This window comes from Alosa alosa, unplaced genomic scaffold (assembly GCF_017589495.1).
Source record: "Alosa alosa isolate M-15738 ecotype Scorff River unplaced genomic scaffold, AALO_Geno_1.1 AALO_1.0_unplaced_1, whole genome shotgun sequence".
NCBI lineage: Eukaryota > Metazoa > Chordata > Actinopteri > Clupeiformes > Clupeidae > Alosa > Alosa alosa.
Window position 1 is genome coordinate 1,434,616 of NW_025962133.1, and position 13,663 is coordinate 1,448,278.

The window sequence follows — 13,663 nt, forward strand, 5'->3', positions numbered from 1 at the left end:
TAATGAACCCGCAGGTATACCATGGGTTTGAGATTTTTTCGGCTCTGCTTAAGGCTTTAACCCTTGCGAGGTTAGCTTAAGTGGGGCACAGTGCACCAGTACTTATCGGTGCTTAAGCCTGGTTGTCCGTGGGGGTGGTACCCAGAGGGGGGGGGTTTGCCACTTTGTGTTGCGGGCTTAGCATAGAGGGTGTTAGCTAGTTTGATTAGCGTGTTTAATTTGGGTTAAGTTTAGTGGAGTAGGATACAGGGTAATGCTCCCAGGCTCACACACACGCGCGCAGGGGACAGAGAGGAGTCTTTGGAGCCTCTGTGAGCAGCTGCAGCCTGTGTGAGAACATGCACTGTCTCCTAGGCCTCTGTGCCTCTCCAAGCGCCAGGGGTCAAACCAGAGGTCAAGCTGTAGCTAGTAGGCCTCTGACAAGGCCTCGCCTAAGTTTGGGCCTCTGTGAGTAGCTGCAGCCCGTGTGAGCACAAGCACTCTTCCCCAAGCCTCTCCAAGCATCAGGGGTCAAGTCAGAGGTCAGCAGTAGCTAGTAGGCCTCTCACAAGGCCTCAGCCTAAGCTGGAGGATTGGGTTAGATTGTAAATTAATTTTGGGAGAACAGAGTCTAGGTTGTGCTAGCTGTGGAAAAGGGGATAGGGAAGAGGTTGGGCCTCTGTTCGTGTATTAATTGGGGTTAAGTTTAGATGTAGGATACAGGGTAATGCTGCCAGGCTCACACACACGCGCGCAGGGGACAGAGAGGAGTCTTTGGAGCCTCTGTGAGCAGCTGGGGCCTGTGGGTGGGTGTGTGTGTGTGTAGGGGTGCTGCAGTGGGTATAGCACAGCATCTAGGCCCAAGCATCTAGGCACAGCATCTAGGCCCAACTTTAATAATAATAATGTAATAATAATAATAAGTTGGGGCCTCTCTGAGCAGCTGGAGCCTCTCTGAGCAACAGGCCCCTCTCTCTGTCCCTCTCTATCACCTGCGCGCGCGTGTGTGCGTGTGTGTGGCTGTGCTTGGTGGGGGGGGGTCTAGCGCAGCTCTCTGTGTCTCTCCCTGCTCCTAGGCCCAAGTTGAGCCCGTCTGAGCACAAGCACTCATCCCCAGGCCTCTCCCGCCCGTCCCCGGCACAGTAGCTAGTAGGCCTCTCACAAGGCCTTAGCCTAAGCTAATGTGTGTGTGTTTGGGGGGGGGGGGCGCTCAGGATCGGGTGAGATTCTAGATTAATTTTGACGCTCCGGACGCAACGCCGCCACCCCCTCGCCTCTGTGCTGTGACCTTGCGCCGCTGAGAGATAGGCGGTTGGCTAGGGCCAGAATCGTATGTGAATCCGCAGCTAAGCGTGACATGTTCATCACATACCACTCTTGACTTAGCTGGTTTTCACTCTTGGCCCCTTAGTGGCAGTATGGGAGAATGACAGTCTGTTACATTTTTCATCACATACCTACTCTCTTGACTTAGCGGTTTTCACTCTTGGCCCCTTAGTGGCAGTATGGGAGAATGACAGTCTGTTACATTTTTCATCACATACCACTCTTGACTTAGCGGGTTTTCACTCTTGGCCCCTTAGTGGCAGTATGGGAGAATGACAGTCTGTTACATTTTTCATCACATACCACTCTTGACTTAGCATCAGTATGGGAGAATGACAGTCTGTTACATTTTCCATCACATACGACTCTTGACTTAGCGGGTTTTCACTCTTGGCCCCTTAGTGGCAGTATGGGAGAATGACAGTCTGTTACATTTTTATCACATACGTGACTTAGCAGGCCCCTTAGTGGCAGTATGGGAGAATGACAGTCTGTTACATTTTTCATCACATACACTTATGGGAGAATGACAGTCTGTTACATTTTCATCACATCTTTGACTTAGCCACTTTGGCCCCTTAGTGGCAGTATGGGAGAATGACAGTCTGTTACATTTTCCATCACATACCTACTCTTGACTTAGCGGTTTTCACTCTTGGCCCCTTAGTGGCAGTATGGGAGAATGACAGTCTGTTACATTTTTCATCACATACGACTCTTGACTTAGCTGGTTTTCACTCTTGGCCCCTTAGTGGCAGTATGGGAGAATGACAGTCTGTTACATTTTCCATCACATACCACTCTTGACTTAGCTGGTTTTCACTCTTGGCCCCTTAGTGGCAGTATGGGAGAATGACAGTCTGTTACATTTTTCATCACATACTCTTGACTTTTCTTGACTTAGCTGGTTTTCACTCTTGGCCCCTTAGTGGCAGTATGGGAGAATGACAGTCTGTTACATTTTCCATCACATACCACTCTTGACTTAGCTGGTTTTCACTCTTGGCCCCTTTAGTGGCAGTATGGGAGAATGACAGTCTGTTACATTTTTCATCACATACCACTCTTGACTTAGCGGGTTTTCACTCTTGGCCCCTTAGTGGCAGTATGGGAGAATGACAGTCTGTTACATTTTCCATCACATACCACTCTTGACTTAGCTGGTTTTCACTCTTGGCCCCTTAGTGGCAGTATGGGAGAATGACAGTCTGTTACATTTTCCATCACATACGACTCTTGACTTACTTAGCTTTTTCACTCTTGGCCCCTTAGTGGCAGTATGGGAGAATGACAGTCTGTTACATTTTTCATCATCACATACTTACTCTTGGTTTTCCCTTGGCCCCTTAGTGGCAGTATGGGAGAATGACAGTCTGTTACATTTTTCATCACATACCTTGACTCTTGACTTAGCTGGTTTTCACTCTTGGCCCCTTAGTGGCAGTATGGGAGAATGACAGTCTGTTACATTTTCCATCACATACCACTCTTGACTTAGCTGGTTTTCACTCTTGGCCCCTTAGTGGCAGTATGGGAGAATGACAGTCTGTTACATTTTCCATCACATACGACTCTTGACTTAGCTGGTTTTCACTCTTGGCCCCTTAGTGGCAGTATGGGAGAATGACAGTCTGTTACATTTTTCATCACATACCACTCTTGACTTAGCTGGTTTTCACTCTTGGCCCCTTAGTGGCAGTATGGGAGAATGACAGTCTGTTACATTTTTCATCACATAGTGGCAGTATGGGAGAATGACAGTCTGTTACTTTTTCTTAGCTTTTTGACTTAGTTTTCACTCTTGGCCCCTTAGTGGCAGTATGGGAGAATGACAGTCTGTTACATTTTCCATCACATACGACTCTTGACTTAGCTGGTTTTCACTCTTGGCCCCTTAGTGGCAGTATGGGAGAATGACAGTCTGTTACATTTTCCATCACATACGAAGTCTTGAGTTAGCTTTTTCAGTCTTGGCCCCTTAGTGGCAGTATGGGAGAATGACAGTCTGTTACATGTTCATCACATATGACTCTTGAGTTAGCGCCTGGAGGTTTGCTAGGGCCGGAATCATATACGAACCCGCAGGTATACCATGGGTTTGAGATTTTTTCGGCTCTGCTTAAGGCTTTAACCCTTGCGAGGTTAGCTTAAGTGGGGCACAGTGCACCAGTACTTATCGGTGCTTAAGCCTGGTTGTCCGTGGGGGTGGTACCCAGAGGGGGGGGGTTTGCCACTTTGTGTTGGCGGGCTTAGCATAGAGGGTGTTAGCTAGTTTGATAAAAAAAGTTGACCATTCCCACTTCAGAGGTGGACCTGTGGGTGGTAGCATGGAGCTACGAGTCTGAAATTCAAGTCAGACCTTCTGCACATGACCCAGATGGAGCGTGCAAAGTTTCATCTCTCTAGCTGTAACGCAAAGCAATGTGCCTGCAAAAACTACTTTTTTGGCGATTTAACATTTTGCCAATTTTACATTTTTAGCCAAAAAACTCCCTTATGTTGGTCCGATCAGTATGAAATCAGAATATGTTTAACAACGGGACGTCACAAACAAGCCAGGCTCAGTTTGGAGTGGGTGGATTATTCCCGGAAGGAGATAAACGGTTCGAACGCATACAAGGTTTCCCTCTTCTGCCTCGGTAACGCTAGGTGCTAGAGGGATGGGACCAAGACGCAAGGCACCGCCTAGAGGCCCCTGACAACTGTTCCAAAAGTGGGATCTCTGAGACATCCACAAAAAAAACTGTGTAGGAAAACATAAAAAAGTTGACCATTCCCACTTCAGAGGTGGACCTGTGGGTGGTAGCATGGAGCTACGAGTCTGAAATTCAAGTCAGACCTTCTGCACATGACCCAGATGGAGCGTGCAAAGTTTCATCTCTCTAGCTGTAACGCAAAAGCAATGTGCCTGCAAAACTACTTTTTGGCGATTTAACATTTTGCCAATTTTACATTTTTAGCCAAAAAACTCCCTTATGTTGGTCCGATCAGTATGAAATCAGAATATGTTTAACAACGGGACGTCACAAACAAGCCAGGCTCAGTTTGGAGTGGGTGGATTATTCCCGGAAGGAGATAAACGGTTCGAAACGTACAAGGTTTCCCTCTTCTGCCTCGGTAACGCTAGGTGCTAGAGGGATGGGACCAAGACGCAAGGCACCGCCTAGAGGCCCCTGACAACTGTTCCAAAAGTGGGATCTCTGAGACATCCACAAAAAAAACTGTGTAGGAAAAACATAAAAAAAGTTGACCATTCCCACTTCAGAGGTGGACCTGTGGGTGGTAGCATGGAGCTACGAGTCTGAAATTCAAGTCAGACCTTCTGCACATGACCCAGATGGAGCGTGCAAAGTTTCATCTCTCTAGCTGTAACGCAAAGCAATGTGCCTGCAAAAACTACTTTTTTGGCGATTTAACATTTTGCCAATTTTACATTTTTAGCCAAAAAACTCCCTTATGTTGGTCCGATCAGTATGAAATCAGAATATGTTTAACAACGGGACGTCACGAACAAGCCAGGCTCAGTTTGGAGTGGGTGGATTATTCCCGGAAGGAGATAAACGGTTCGAAACGTACAAGGTTTCCCTCTTCTGCCTCGGTACCACTAGGTGCTAGAGGGATGGGACCAAGACGCAAGGCACCGCCTAGAGGCCCCTGACAACTGTTCCAAAAGTGGGATCTCTGAGACATCCACAAAAAAAACTGTGTAGGAAAAACATAAAAAAAGTTGACCATTCCCACTTCAGAGGTGGACCTGTGGGTGGTAGCATGGAGCTACGAGTCTGAAATTCAAGTCAGACCTTCTGCACATGACCCAGATGGAGCGTGCAAAGTTTCATCTCTCTAGCTGTAACGCAAAGCAATGTGCCTGCAAAAACTACTTTTTTGGCGATTTAACATTTAGCCATTTTCAAATTTTTGGCCAAAAAACACACATATGTTGGTCAGGTGAGTAAATATATAGCGTTGCTAGGGTACATATGGCGTTTACTATGCTAAATACCGTGGTTGCTATAGTGGTTACTGTGGACATATTCTGGTGGTTGCTAGGTTGTTGCTAGGATAGGGGGTAATAGCCACAAGTGCACCGGGGTGCAGTTGGTTTTTTGGCCACAAGTCGTGCAGCGTTGGTGTTAGACTGGCGGCACCCCCATGCGCCCCCATGTTTTCTGACGCTCCGGACGCAATGGCGCCACCCCCGTCTCGCTGTGACCTTGCGTCGCGGAGCTAGGCGGTTGGCTAGGGCCAGAATCATATACGAATCCGCAGTTAGCGTGCTTCCACATGCGGGGGTCGGATTCACATGTGAGCGCCCCCCTAGCGTGACTAGTGTCGCCCTCGTGTGGAAATCAGGCAGCTATGCCTCAGTGTTTTCACTCTCACTATCCCTGACTATGATAGGGGTAATAGCCACAAGTGCACCGGGTGCAGTTGGTTTTGGCCACAAGTCGCAGCGTTGGTGTTAGACTGGCGGCACCCCATGCACCCCCATGTTTTCTGACGCCCGACGGGCAATGGCGCCACCCCGCCTCGCTGTGACCTTGCGTCCGGAGCTAGGCGGTTGGCTAGGGCCAGAATCATATACGAATCCGCAGTTAGCGTGCTTCCACATGCGGGGGGGGGTCGGGATTCACATGTGAGCGCCTCCCTAGCGTGACTAGTGTCGCCCTCGTGTGGAAATCAGGCAGCTATGCCTCAGTGTTTTCACTCTCACTATCCCTGACTATGATAGGGGGTAATAGCCACAAGTGCACCGGGGTGCAGTTGGTTTTTTGGCCACAAGTCGTGCAGCGTTGGTGTTAGACTGGCGGCACCCCCATGCACCCCCATGTTTTCTGACGCTCCGGACGCAATGGCGCCACCCCCGTCTCGCTGTGACCTTGCGTCGCGGAGCTAGGCGGTTGGCTAGGGCCAGAATCATATACGAATCCGCAGTTAGCGTGTTTCCACATGCGGGGGGGGGTCGGGATTCACATGTGAGCGCCTCCCTAGCGTGACTAGTGTCGCCCTCGTGTGGAAATCAGGCAGCTATGCCTCAGTGTTTTCACTCTCACTATCCCTGACTATGATAGGGGGTAATAGCCACAAGTGCACCGGGGTGCAGTTGGTTTTTTGGCCACAAGTCGTGCAGCGTTGGTGTTAGACTGGCGGCACCCCCATGCACCCCCATGTTTTCTGACGCTCCGGACGCAATGGCGCCACCCCCGTCTCGCTGTGACCTTGCGTCGCGGAGCTAGGCGGTTGGCTAGGGCCAGAATCATATACGAATCCGCAGTTAGCGTGTTTCCACATGCGGGGGGGGGTCGGATTCACATGTGAGCGCCTCCCTAGCGTGACTAGTGTCGCCCTCGTGTGGAAATCAGGCAGCTATGCCTCAGTGTTTTCACTCTCACTATCCCTGACTATGATAGGGGTAATAGCCACAAGTGCACCGGGTGCAGTTGGTTTTGGCCACAAGTCGCAGCAGCGTTGGTGTTAGACTGGCGGCACCCCATGCACCCCCATGTTTTCTGACGCCCGACGCAAATGGCGCCACCCCGCCTCGCTGTGACCTTGCGCCGCTGAGCTAGGCGGTTGGCTAGGGCCAGAATCATATACTGAATCCGCAGTTAGCGCGTGTTTCCACATGCGGGGGTCGGATTCACATGTGAGCCTCCCTAGCGCGACTAGTGTCGCCCTCGTGGGAAATCAGGCAGCTATGCCTCAGTGTTTTCACTCACTATCCCTGACTATGATAGGGGGTAATAGCCACAAGTGCACCGGGGTGCAGTTGGTTTTTTGGCCACAAGTCGTGCAGCGTTGGTGTTAGACTGGCGGCACCCCCATGCACCCCCATGTTTTCTGACGCTCCGGACGCAATGGCGCCACCCCCGTCTCGCTGTGACCTTGCGGCCGCTGAGCTAGGGCGGTTGGCTAGGGCCAGAATCATATACTGAATCCGCAGTTAGCGTGTTTCCACATGCGGGGGTCGGATTCACATGTGAGCCTCCCCTAGCGGACTAGTGTCGCCCTCGTGGTGGAAATCAGGCAGCTATGCCTCAGTGTTTTCACTCTCACTATCCCTGACTATGATAGGGGGTAATAGCCACAAGTGCACCGGGGTGCAGTTGGTTTTTTGGCCACAAGTCGTGCAGCGTTGGTGTTAGACTGGCGGCACCCCCATGCACCCCCATGTTTTCTGACGCCCGACGCAATGGCGCCACCCCCCCTCCTCGCTGTGACCTTAAGGCCGCTGAGCTAGGGCGGTTGGCTAGGGCCAGAATCATATACCTAATCCGCAGTTAGCGTGTTTCCACATGCGGGGGTCGGATTCACATGTGAGCCTCCCCTAGCGTGACTAGTGTCGCCCTCGTGTGGAAATCAGGCAGCTATGCCTCAGTGTTTTCACTCCTCACTATCCCTGACTATGATAGGGGTAATAGCCACAAGTGCACCGGGTGCAGTTGGTTTTTGGCCACAAGTCGCGGCAGCTGGGTGTTAGACTGGCGGCACCCCATGCACCCCCATGTTTTCTGACGCCCGACGCAATGGCGCCACCCCGCCTCGCTGTGACCTTAAGGCCGCTGAGCTTGGGCGGTTGGCTAGGGCCAGAATCATATACGAATCCGCAGTTAGCGTGCTTCCACATGCGGGGGTCGGATTCACATGTGAGCCCCCCTAGCGTGACTAGTGTCCCTCGTGTGGAAATCAGGCAGCTATGCCTCAGTGTTTTCACTCTCACTATCCCTGACTATGATAGGGGGTAATAGCCACAAGTGCACCGGGGTGCAGTTGGTTTTTTGGCCACAAGTCGTGCAGCGTTGGTGTTAGACTGGCGGCACCCCCATGCACCCCCATGTTTTCTGACGCTCCGGACGCAATGGCGCCACCCCCGTCTCGCTGTGACCTTGCGTCGCGGAGATAGGCGGTTGGCTAGGGCCAGAATCGTATGTGAATCCGCAGCTAGCGTGACATGTTCATCACATACGACTCTTGACTTAGCGGGTTTTCACTCTTGGCCCCTTAGTGGCAGTATGGGAGAATGACAGTCTGTTACATTTTCCATCACATACGAGTCTTGACTTAGCGCTTTTTCAGTCTTGGCCCCTTAGTGGCAGTATGGGAGAATGACAGTCTGTTACATTTTCCATCACATACGAGTCTTGAGTTAGCGCTTTTTCAGTCTTGGCCCCTTAGTGGCAGTATGGGAGAATGACAGTCTGTTACATTTTCCATCACATACGAAGTCTTGAGTTAGCTTTTTTCAGTCTTGGCCCCTTAGTGGCAGTATGGGAGAATGACAGTCTGTTACATGTTCATCACATATGACTCTTGAGTTAGCTTCTGAGGTTTGCTAGGGCCGAATCATATACCTAACCCGCAGGTATACCATGGGTTTGAGATTTTTTCGCTCTGCTTAAGGCTTTAACCCTTGCGAGGTTAGCTTAAGTGGGGCACAGTGCACCAGTAGTTTTTCTTGTGATTATTCGGTTGCTTTTTGTTAAGCCTTAAAATGTTGTCTTCCATTTGGGTTTATTTTGTTGCTTCCCATAGAACATGGGGGGCAAACTGTTTATGCAGGCCAGATTGAAAAATGTTGGAGCTGCCAAAGGCAGCTTAGCATAAAGGAACGTGTGTAGTTGATTTGTATTCAAATAAAGTTCAAAGTTCTAGGTTTAATTTCTCTCTTAACACAAACACATACATAGTGGACACACCCTGCTAGGATATGTTCAGGGTAAAAACACACACATCACCCATTGTTACATTAATGTAATATTAGCCAGATATGTGTCACACATCATAGATTTAGGGTGAGAGTGAGGAGCATCATGCAGAATGTTTTAGAAGGCCTGCTGGGGGACAAAGAGGAGCTCTTGGAGCCTCTGTGAGCAGCTGGGGCCTGTGGGTGGGTGTGTGTGTGTGTAGGGGTGCTGCAGTGGGTATAGCACAGCATCTAGGCCAAGCATCTAGGCACAGCATCTAGGCCCAACTTTAATAATAATAATGTAATAATAATAATAAGTTGGGGCCTCTCTGAGCAGCTGGAGCCTCTCTGAGCAACAGGCCCCTCTCTGTCCCTCTCTATCACCTGCGCTGCAGGTGTGTGGCTGTGCTTGGTGGGGGTCTAGCGCAGCTCTCTGTGTCTCTCCCTGCTCCTAGGCCCAAGTTGAGCCCGCCTGAGCACAAGCACTCATCCCCAGGCCTCTCCCTGCCCGTCCCGGACACAGTAGCTAGTAGGCCTCTCACAAGGCCTTAGCCTAAGCTAATGTGTGTGTGTTTGGGGGGGGGGGCGCCAGGATTGGGTGAGATTCTAGATTAATTTTGACGCCCGACGCTAACGCCACCCCCCCCTCCTCGCTGTGACCTTAAGGCCGCGGAGATAGGCGGTTGGCTAGGGCCAGAATCGTATGTGAATCCAAGAGCTAGCGTGACATGTTCATCACATACCACTCTTTGACTTAGCTGGTTTTCACTCTTGGCCCCTTAGTGGCAGTATGGGAGAATGACAGTCTGTTACAGTTTCCATGTTACATTTTCCAGTGGCACAGTCTGTTACATTTTCCATCACATTCTTGACTTAGCTGGTTTTCACTTTTGGCCCCTTAGTGGCAGTATGGGAGAATGACAGTCTGTTACATTTTCCATCACATACCACTCTTGACTTAGCTTTTCAGTTTTGGCCCCTTAGTGGCAGTATGGGAGAATGACAGTCTGTTACATTTTCCATCACATACCAAGTCTTGAGTTAGCTTTTCAGTCTTGGCCCCTTAGTGGCAGTATGGGAGAATGACAGTCTGTTACATGTTCATCACATATGACTCTTGAGTTAGCCTGAGGTTTGCTAGGGCCGAATCATATACTGAACCCGCAGGTATACCATGGGTTTGAGATTTTTTCGCTCTGCTTAAGGCTTTAAACCCTTATGCAGGTTAGCTTAAGTGGGGCACAGTGCACCAGTACTTATCGGGTGCTTAAGCCTGGTTGTCCGTGGGGGTGGTACCCAGAGGGGGGTGTTTGCCACTTTGTGTTGGCGGGCTTAGCATAGAGGGTGTTAGCTAGTTTGATTAGCGGTTTAATTTGGGTTAAGTTTAGTGGAGTAGGATACAGGGTAATGCTCCCAGGCTCACACACACGCCAAGAGGGGACAGAGAGGAGTCTTTGAGCCTCTGTGAGCAGCTGCAGCCTGTGTGAGAACATGCACTGTCTCCTAGGCCCTCTGTGCCTCTCCAAGCCAGGGGTCAAACCAGAGGTCAAGCTGTAGCTAGTAGGCTCTCTGACAAGGCCTCGGCCTAAGTTTGGGCCTCTGTGAGTAGCTGCAGCCCGTGTGAGCACAAGCACTCTTCCCCAAGCCTCTCCAAGCATCAGGGGTCAAGTCAGAGGTCAGCAGTAGCTAGTAGGCCTCTCACAAGGCCTCAGCCTAAGCTGGAGGATTGGGTTAGATTGTAAATTAATTTTGGGAGAACAGAGTCTAGGTTGTGCTAGCTGTGGAAAAGGGGATAGGGAAGAGGTTGGGCCTCTGTTCGTGTATTAATTGGGGTTAAGTTTAGATGTAGGATACAGGGTAATGCTCCCAGGCTCACACACACGCCAAGAGGGGACAGAGAGGAGTCTTTGGAGCCCTGTGAGCAGCTGGGGCCTGTGGGTGGGTGTGTGTGTGTGTGGGGTGCTGCAGTGGGTATAGCACAGCATCTAGGCCCAAGCATCTAGGCACAGCATCTAGGCCCAACTTTAATAATAATAATGTAATAATAATAATAAGTTGGGGCCTCTCTGAGCAGCTGGAGCCTCTCTGAGCAACAGGCCCCTCTCTGTGTCCCTCTCTATCACCTGCGCAAGCAGGCAGGTGTGTGGGCTGTGCTTGGTGGGGGGTCTAGCGCAGCTCTCTGTGTCTCTCCCTGCTCCTAGGCCCAAGTTGAGCCCGCCTGAGCACAAGCACTCATCCCCAGGCCTCCCCCTGCCCGTCCGGGACACAGTAGCTAGTAGGCCTCTCACAAGGCCTTAGCTTAAGCTAATGTGTGTGTGTTTGGGGGGAGGGGGGGCGCCAGGATTGGGTGAGATTCTAGATTAATTTTGACGCCCGACGCTAACGCCGCCCCCCCGCCTCGCTGTGACCTTAAGGCCGCTGGAGATAGGCGTTGGCTAGGGCCAGAATCGTGATGTGAACCAAGAGCTAGCGTGACATGTTCATCACATACCCACTTTGACTTAGCTGGTTTTCACTCTTGGCCCCTTAGTGGCAGTATGGGAGAATGACAGTCTGTTACATTTTCCATCACATACCACTCTTGACTTAGCTGGTTTTCACTCTTGGCCCCTTAGTGGCAGTATGGGAGAATGACAGTCTGTTACATTTTCCATCACATACCACTTTGACTTAGCTGGTTTTCACTCTTGGCCCCTTAGTGGCAGTATGGGAGAATGACAGTCTGTTACATTTTCCATCACATAATAGTCTTGAGTTAGCTGGTTTTCACTCTTGGCCCCTTAGTGGCAGTATGGGAGAATGACAGTCTGTTACATTTTCCATCACATACCCAGTCTTGACTTAGCTGGTTTTCAGTCTTGGCCCCTTAGTGGCAGTATGGGAGAATGACAGTCTGTTACATGTTCATCACATATGACTCTTGAGTTAGCCTGAGGTTTGCTAGGGCCGAATCATATACCAACCCGCAGGTATACCATGGGTTTGAGATTTTTTCGCTCTGCTTAAGGCTTTAACCCCTTTGCGAGGTTAGCTTAAGTGGGGGCACAGTGCACCAGTACTTATCGGGTGCTTAAGCCTGGTTGTCCGTGGGGGTGGTACCCAGAGGGGGGGGTGTTTGCCACTTTGTGTTGCGGGCTTAGCATAGAGGGTGTTAGCTAGTTTGATTAGCTGTTTAATTTGGGTTAAGTTTAGTGGAGAGGATACAGGGTAATGCCCCAGGCTCACACACACACGCCAAGAGGGGACAGAGAGGAGTCTTTGGAGCCTCTGTGAGCAGCTGGGGCCTGTGGGTGGGTGTGTGTGTGTAGGGGTGCTGCAGTGGGTATAGCACAGCATCTAGGCCCAAGCATCTAGGGCACAGCATCTAGGCCCAACTTTAATAATAATAATGTAATAATAATAATAAGTTGGGGCCTCTATGAGCAGCTGGAGCCTCTCTGAGCAACAGGCCCCTCTCTGTCCCTCTCTATCACCTGCGCCGGGTGTGTGGCTGTGCTTGGTGGGGGGGTCTAGCTTGCTCTCTGTGTCTCTCCCTGCTCCTAGGCCCAAGTTGAGCCCGCCTGAGCACAAGCACTCATCCCCAGGCCTCTCCCGCCCGGGTCTCCGGGTCACAGTAGCTAGTAGGCCTCTCTCACAAGGCCTTAGCCTAAGCTAATGTGTGTGTGTTTGGGGGAGGGGGCGCCAGGATTGGGTGAGATTCTAGATTAATTTTGACGCCCGACGCTAACGCCACCCCCGCCTCGCTGTGACCTTAAGGCCGCTGAGATAGGCGGTTGGTTAGGGCCAGAATTGTATGTGAATCAAGAGCTAGCGGACATGTTCATCACATACCCACTCTTTGACTTAGCTGGTTTTCACTCTGGCCCCTTAGTGGCAGTATGGGAGAATGACAGTATGTTACATTTTCCATCACATACCACTTTTGACTTAGCTGGTTTTCACTCTTGGCCCCTTAGTGGCAGTATGGGAGAATGACAGTCTGTTACATTTTCCATCACATACCTAATTTGACTTAGCTGGTTTTCACTCTTGGCCCCTTAGTGGCAGTATGGGAATGACAGTCTGTTACATTTTCCATCACATAATGAAATCTTGAGTTAGCGGTTTTCAGTCTTGGCCCCTTAGTGGCAGTATGGGAGAATGACAGTCTGTTACATTTTCCATCACATACGAGTCTTGAGTTAGCGCTTTTTCAGTCTTGGCCCCTTAGTGGCAGTATGGGAGAATGACAGTCTGTTACATTTTCCATCACATACGAGTCTTGAGTTAGCGCTTTTTCAGTCTTGGCCCCTTAGTGGCAGTATGGAGAATGACAGCGTCTGTTACATTTTCCATCACATAATGAAGTCTTGAGTTAGCTTTTCAGTCTTGGCCCCTAGTGGCAGTATAGAGAATGACAGTCTGTTACATTTTCCATCACATAATGCAGTCTTGAGTTAGCCGCTTTTTCTCAGTCTTGGCCCCTTAGTGGCAGTATGGGAAATGACAGTCTGTTACATTTTCCATCACATACGAAGTCTTGAGTTAGCTTTTCAGTCTTGGCCCCTTAGTGGCAGTATGGGGAGAATGACAGTCTGTTACATTTTCCATCACATACGAGTCTTGAGTTAGTGCTTTTTCAGTCTTGGCCCCTTAGTGGCAGTATAGAGAACGACAGTCTGTTTCCATTTT